General features: G+C 35.0%; 1 long non-coding RNA gene across 1 annotated transcript; it reads right to left on the bottom strand.

Annotated features, from left to right (window-relative positions):
* Positions 1-1,573: 1,573 nt before the first annotated feature.
* Positions 1,574-6,914, bottom strand: LOC110339233. The gene is made up of 3 exons (XR_002381344.1): positions 6,814-6,914; positions 6,174-6,260; positions 1,574-1,980 (listed from the first exon to the last, which is right to left on the bottom strand). It is a non-coding gene; the product is annotated as an uncharacterized LOC110339233 (long non-coding RNA).
* Between the last annotated feature and the right edge of the window lie 1,147 nt (positions 6,915-8,061).

Raw genomic sequence — 8,061 nt, 5'->3', positions numbered from 1 at the left:
GTTTCTGAAAGAAAACACAACTTTTTATTCACATTAACAATAATCCAATTAATAATGCAAAACTGTCTTTATTCTGAACTTCTGTGTTTCAGGCAGTATTCATTGGCACCACACAACATGATAATATGTGCAGTGTGTCTTGTGAATGTGATAAGGCAGTATATCCTTGGATTTTCATGTGCTTGACAATGAATGAATTTCTTGTCATTGTCTGTTCAGTGAACTTCTATTGTTGTCAAGTTTTTCACAATCTCCACATTTAGTTACATGATTCCCCTTTAGTTTACCTAAAATTTCAAGGAGCTGTGAAGTGGAAAAATTTCCCCCAAGGCCTAAGATGAAAGATGGACAGGTTCTCAGAATCTCTTCATTTTTGTCCCTTAAAAATCTAAATTTTTAGATCTCTCCTGTGATGAGTAAAGCACAGGCAGATACCCACAGACAAATACTGAACTGAACTCCTGGAATCCAGTGTCAGAAAGAGAGAACTGATGGGCAAAGGACTGAAGAGTGGGCTGGTTTAACCCACAGAAACAGCTGACCTGAATAAGGGGGAGTTCTTGAACTCCAGATTGATGGCTGTGTGGAAAGCATGGGACTGGCTTAAACCCCCTAACTGTAGGTGTCAGTGAGGGGCCTAGGTAATCTATGGGGCCTTGGGTAGTATTTATCCCTGGAGTACAAATAGACTTTGAGTGTCCATGCCACAATATGGGAGGCTCTCTCAACTCTTGGGGGAGGGCCTAGGCCCTGCCCTGGATGAAAAGACAGTTACTGGAGATCCTCCATGGAGTGCCTCACCCTTCTTGGGGATCGGACTGGAGATTGGGTGGGGGACTGGGGGACCTGGTGGGGAGGGAGGAGGAAGCTGGGATTAAAATTAAAATTAAAAAATAAAAAATCTGAAGTATATAATAACTGCAGTTTGCACATTGGATATTGTATTTTTACTCACTCATCAGTTTCACTAGAAAGAACAACCCTATTATTAATCCCATCTCTGTATTGTGGACTACACATGATTCCCATTCCTCAATACCTCACTGGAGATTTCTCACCAGTCCTTTCTCTTTTTCCTTGCTTTCTACTCTCCAAGGACACCCTGCATTCAAACTTAAACAAGCAACACTAACATTATTCTAGCAGAAACGTGTGTAAGCTTTTTATATTAAAATCTTATAGATGACTTTAGACATCAGGTGGAGAGCAAGTTCTCTATTGTAACAGTGTCACTGATTAAAACTAGAAAAAAAGAGTAGTATGAGTTCATTATGATGTTCTGTGTAAGTCAGCACTTAACATACAACATTTCTCACAGAAAGATAATATTGTCGAATCCATTTTACAATGCTGCTTACTAATGCAATCCCTTATAATTCCATGATTATGATTGCCTCATTTTTCCCACCCTCTGGGTATAAGAAAAGGATGATAAAATCATTTAATTAGAGAATGTCATTTGCTTACAAAAGCATTAGTGTTTGGATATACGAATATACATCATTTCATTTAATGGGACTTAACAAAGACTGGAGACAACAAACTTACACATTCGTCATAATCCTTATGAGATTTTTCAGAGACTATTTCTACAGTTTATTTAAATTAATAACTACTTCAGAAATAAGGAATGGTGCAAGAATGCATACTGTCATCCATTATTATGAAACAACTGTTTTATAGGGTGAGTAATTTTTGATTCAATTATCTACCTGCTGATAGTTTGTACATATCCATTTATGCAGTTCAAAAATGTTGTCTTATTTATTACATTTTTATGAAAATAATCCCTGTCTCAGGTATTGTATCACAGGTTAAAACACAATTTAAAAAATAAGAACCACATATGGCTATGCAATTATTAGCATACTTGTATAAATTAAGGAAGGCTTAATACATTCAGAGGTATGATTGCTTCAGAAATTGTCTTTGAAAGATCCCCACAACTCTTCCAGATACACACGTGTAGAAAGAGAGATGCTGAAAGAGAGAACAGTGAAAGTGAGGTGCTCAGAAATGATAATGATGGGTGCCCTCTAGCTCTGCAGTAGTGTGATATCATAAGTGTAAAATGTTCTATTAAGTGGGGGTCAGAAAGATGACTTTGTCACTTAAGGAGATTTTCAAAAATTGTGTTCAAAAATGTAAATCCTTAAGGTGATGTTGGACCATTTGGACAATTGCAGGACTTTGCAGTTTTATAAGAATTTTCTTCTAGGTACAATATTTTTCTTAGGATCTTTGAATTTGTAACAGAATAGCTTAGCTAAGCAGCATAAAATAGGCTCTTTCTTTAAGAACTATACTTTGAAATTTTCTATATTTTATTTGAAATGTTTTGATCATTTATACTTACTATGAATACCAACTTGGCTTGTTTTTAGTTTTAAAATGTCATTTATTTTCTAGCTATGATATATTATTGATCTATTTTTACATTTTTATTTCCCTCTTCTCAATTAAATATATTTTTAATATTTGTACATTAGCACTATTGCCATATTACTGATACCTTCATAGCTGTTGTAGAATTACTACTACTAGATGTATTTTAATTAAGCACACACAACTGTAAGTCATGTGGCATTTTAAATATATCATTAACATGCAGGTTTGTGCATCCTTTCTTTGCCTATTATTTTAATATTTTACTTTTAAAGGGATTATAAACCACAACACATTACTTTTTCCTAAAAATTTAGTCATATTTCAATAAATCTAAAGGAAAATCATGATAATAACACTAAATTCCAATCCTGTATTATTTATCATTTCTGGGTGAAACCACAAAAATCTATATGCATCATTTCCTTTCTACCTAAAAGTTTTCTTTTACATTTTTTCAAATGCAGGTTGTTTAAAATGCATGTTTTCTAAATGCTTATTCATGAAGTGTGTTATTTTTATTAATAAACACATGCCATGTACATGAACCAAATCCTGATAAAACTTAAATTGTAAATCAAAATGTTTTCAAATATATACATACATGAAAACTAAGGAATTCAGTAGTATATGTCTCATGGATAATAAAACAATAAAGAATACTAGAATTTTTCATTTTAATGAAATTTTTTTTAAAAAGAATCTCCAAATCTGGATGAAACCAACAGAGATGACTCACCAGACACAACACTTATCCTACAAGCCTGAGGACCAGAGTTCAGTTGCCTATAACTCATGTAAAGTCAAATGCAAAACCAGATGTGGTAGTGCTCCTCTGTGGTACCAGTGTATCCATAGGAATATGGAAAATGGATAAGGGAGATGTTTCAGATGTTTAGGGGTCAGCTGGCTTGGGGAATGCAGCAAAGTAGCAAACAAAAAAGGGACTGCCTCATATCAGGATGAAGGTCAGGACTAACACAAATTTGTCCTCTCACGTCCACATGTGTAATAACTGGTGAACAACCTCACTTATCATACCTGAACATATGCACAGACCACATCGCACTGATATACATTAAGACAAATACTTTGGTAGACTATAATGTATCCAAAAGAGAATTTCATAGTGCTACTATACTAAATTTCATTAGCAAAAGGAATTACAATTAATGAATTAAAATTGTAATTTAATAAACAGAAAAGAAACTGAAGCTAAAGTACACAAAAGAAAAGAAATAATAAAAGAAATTGAAAACTTAAAAACTTGTTTAGGGAAACAGGAAATAATTAATCATCCAGTTGCTAATATTATTCCTCACCATAAAATGCCATTTATGCAACAATAAAAATACCTGCAGCGATTTTAATGAAAATATTTAAAAAAGATATTATGCTACATTTTCAAGATATTTAATGGATTAGCAGAATCACAATTATTAAATTTTTATAAATTTTTACTTACACAATTTACTTATTTAGTTAGATATTACTCAAAAGTTATGTGAGCTGTCTCTCTGTCTCCACCCTTCTCTCTCTCCCCCTCTCTCTCCCTCTCTCTCTCTCTCTCTCTTTCTCTTTCACTGTGTGTTTGTGAAGATTAATAAAGTAAGCTAAAACTTATAAGGAGATAGAAAAATAGAAAAAACAATACTTAAAACAAGTTTAAAACAACAACATGAGAAATAAGTCAAAGGTAAAAGATATACACTATTGGATTTTTGAGACAAGCTAAAAATTGCAGCATTTACGGTCCAAGTGTAAAGGCAAAGTGATAAGGAGATGCCAAAGTATTCTGGTGTGTGTATATGTGTGTCCATGGAGGTCACAGGACAACATGGGGCCTTATAGTTCAAGGGAATCTCACATGAAGTGATGAAGAGTCCCAATGATATATAATTTGTTGCCTGGAATTTTGCTAAACAGGTTGGCATCACCTGCCTTGGCCTTATATCTTCCATCCTTGAAATTGCAATTGCAGGTCACCATGCTGGGATCTTTTTATGTGAATTCTTGGATTTGAACTGAGGGTCTTACTCTTTTTCTCCAGGCTTGTACCTTAGAGACTGAACCATTTTCAGTCCCCCCAAGGAATTTATCTGAGATTCTGTAGAAACTTTGCTTTTACTAGAGCAAATTAGAGTTCAGATGTCCATAAAGAATGGCAACTTCATATATTGAGTCATTAATCAACAGTTAATATGAGTGAACTGTTGATGCTCCAAAAGCATGAGTAAAATTTCAAGTGATTATGCTAAGTTGAACAGCCAGGTTAAGAACAACAACACACCTATAATTCTATTCAAATGAGTTTCAGAAAGAGACAGAAATTTTAGAGTTAATAAACAGCAGTTTTTCCATAGTGATACGTGGAAAGGCTGCAGAGAAAGAGACACAAAGACAAGTGCAAGATATACAGAGAGTAATTACTTTGTTTTGTACCTTGTTCTTAGAGATAATTCATAAAGATATAAGAATTTGTATAATATGTGTTTTATTTATTATTCTTCTTTGTCTATAATTTTTTAAAAATGAAGAAAAGGGTTAAATAGATATTTTAAGAGCTTCAGAAGGATGTTATATATTGTATCCCTGGTCTCTATTTTCTACCACTCATATCAATAATTCAGAATAACTATGAGGACTTCCTTCATTCCTTCCTTTATTCTGTCCTTCCCTCCTTTCTCTCCTTCCTTCTTTACCTCTTTGCACATTTTTTGCATTATTCCTGTGTACCAGTGTCTACCACAATTATTAGAAATAATAGAGAAACATGACAGCAAACTCTCCGGACTCATGGAAACCCTCATGTGACATAAAAAACAAAGTTACAAAAACAGCAGTGAGTTTCAGTCTTTGCTGAGGATAAACCTTAGGTTGAGTTTCCACATTAATATATAATATATGCAGAGACAGAAAAAAATACGTAGGGAATCTTATACATACTGGGGGGTTAGGACTCCCAAAATGATAGCAAGCTGTGATTGCTATCGAAATTGAGATCATTGCATCTCTGTCTCCACAGATATGTCATATAATATGATTCTAACATTCATTGTTTCATTTTCATTTTGCTTAATGGGAGCCATGCCTCATCAATGCTCTAAATACCTATACCATCATAATTTCTATGAACATGTACTCATCAAGCTTAAGAATAAATGTGAAAATGTAGGAATAAGATAGGGTTGCAGTCAAGTGGTAGTGGTGCATGCCCTAATTCCAGCACTCAGGAGGCAGAAGCAGGCAGATATCTGTGAGTTCAAGGCCAGCCTGGACTACAAAGTGAGTTCCAGGACAACCAGGACTGTTTCACTGAGAAACTCTTTCTCAAAAAAGAAAAAAGAAAAAAAGAAAGAAAAAGAAAAGATCGTACGTTATTATAATATCATAAATCAATATAAAAGAATCACTTTTTAAAAATTAAATGTTTACTTACTTTATCAGTTTAATTTGCACTAATAAAAACATTATATAATTGTACATAGTTTCATCTGAAATCAAACTCAGCCATACTTTGATTTCTGCAAGCAAACTGAGCCAATATTGCGGGGGGCGGGGGGAATAGCACAAAACAAAATAATAATCCACAAAGGGAAAGAGAAAGGAATAAATCACAGACAAGCAAGAGGAATATCAAAGAAAGAGTTATAAAACAAATTAGCTTTGAAATATCTTTGTCAATATTCTTCATGGTATCTGCATAAACAACTATAAAAATAGCATACACTTGGAGCTGGAGAGATGGTTCAACAGTTAGAAGCACTTACTGCTCTTGCAAGACTTACCTTTAGTTGCCAGCAGCCATATGATGGTTCACAACTGCCTGCAACTCATATCCACTGGATACATTGCCTCACTCCGACATCAGACTGCTGCCCATAAGTGGTGTACATATACCATTAGACACATATATACACAAAAAATAAATAAGTATAAATAATAATGTCCTCTCTGTGCCTAGAGAAGACAAAGTAAGTAGGACCCATACTAAAACATTAAAACTCATAGTTTTACTACGATGATGACATTGATCCATTGTGGAGTTCATTATATAAAAGGTGAGAATGTAAAAATTGTTTGCCAATATCACAAGGGACAGCTCAAGAATGTCAAGTAAATACTAAGGATGGCAATCAATAAAGACCAAAGGTTTCCTTCAAAAGAGGCAAGTAATGATTATAAATATGTGTCCCAGCTGCCAGAAATCAGGACCTGCAGTGCCAGCAGATTTGGCTTCAAAGGCAACAAAGGGATTAATAAAACAGTGCAACTTTCTTGTAGACAAATAAAATACAACATGAGCAGTTTCTAAAAAATTCTTGCCTGAATTTTTGTTCAGAGCTTGGTCTAGACTTTTCTCTAGCTTTAAAGGCAGTGCAGGAAGAAGGCTGCTCCCAAAGAGAAAAGGCTAGAAAATGTACTCACTGCTTTGTACCACAGGAGTCTTCTGGTCTGAGTAGCTCATGAAGGAACCTTGGTCTGAAGTTACTGGTTAACTTGGCCTGATCCATCTACCTATAGGACAGTGAAACAGAACTACCAATTAAAATTGCCTGAATGGTGATTTCTGGAAAACGCTATTCCAATGACATCTTCATCAACAAAGATAGAAAGCCCAGTGTCCTGGCTGACTTTACTCTCAACTTGAAACAGCCAAGAGTCAATTGAAAAGAGACATATTGCTGAAATACCAGAACAGAATGGTTTGTGGAGATTTCTGTGGGGCATTTTGTCGATAGTTAATTGATGTTGATGGTCCCTGTCCACTGTGGGCAGTGCCCACACTAAGCACATGGACTTGGGTTGTAAAAGAAAGCTAGCTAGATATCACCTCCGCAAGAAGCAAACATTTCTTCATGGTTTCTGCTTCAAGTTCATCATTGAGTGCCTGTCCCTATTTCCCTTAACAATGAACTGTGATCTGGAGGTGAAATCCAAACAATCTTCCCTTACCTGCTTTTGGTCAGAATACTATATCACAGCAATGGAGATTAAGTTAAATCCCACAGCATACCTTGATTAACGAACAAAGGAAGAACCAGTTGAACTGCTTTAAACACTGAAATTCTAAAACAAGACAAACTAGGACAACAATAAATGAGTGAATAGTAGTAATATATTTCTGGTTTTGCCACTGTGCCATACAAAAGTTGCAAGAAGCCACCTCTAAAACATGGTCATATTTACCTTACTCAACAGGATACTGCAAGAATTATGACAAATGATATATAAGCTCAGTGTAAATTACAATATCTACACAGATATTAGCAACTTATATGGCAATATAGCCATGATGGCACACTATTCGGTTTGGCTCCACACTCTTGTGATAAAGGAGGCATGCCATAAAATAAATTTTGAGGGGAGCATAGTCTAAGTCAAGTGGTACCGTGGCAGCAAAACAACAGCTGGTTGTCTGTATTAGTCTCTTCCACTGTTTTCTTCAGCACTGGGTTTCTATCACAGATAATATACCCCCTAATTATCAAACAGCATGTGGCTTAGAAGGGCTCAGTGGTGTGTGAAATAAAAACCTTCCTAAAGACTCACCATGGTCATAAGCTCAAATGGATCCAGAGGGGCTTGTCAAGTGGTGATGCTAGCTTTAATAACTTTTTAATTTGTTTTTTTTCCTTTGAGAAAAAAAAAGAATTCTTGTGTCTCATTGAGCAA

Source organism: Mesocricetus auratus, unplaced genomic scaffold (assembly GCF_017639785.1).
Source record: "Mesocricetus auratus isolate SY011 unplaced genomic scaffold, BCM_Maur_2.0 Super-Scaffold_100676, whole genome shotgun sequence".
In the NCBI taxonomy this organism is placed as follows: domain Eukaryota; kingdom Metazoa; phylum Chordata; class Mammalia; order Rodentia; family Cricetidae; genus Mesocricetus; species Mesocricetus auratus.
The sequence above is the reverse complement of the archived record's forward strand: the minus strand, read 5'-3'. Positions and strand labels throughout refer to the sequence as shown.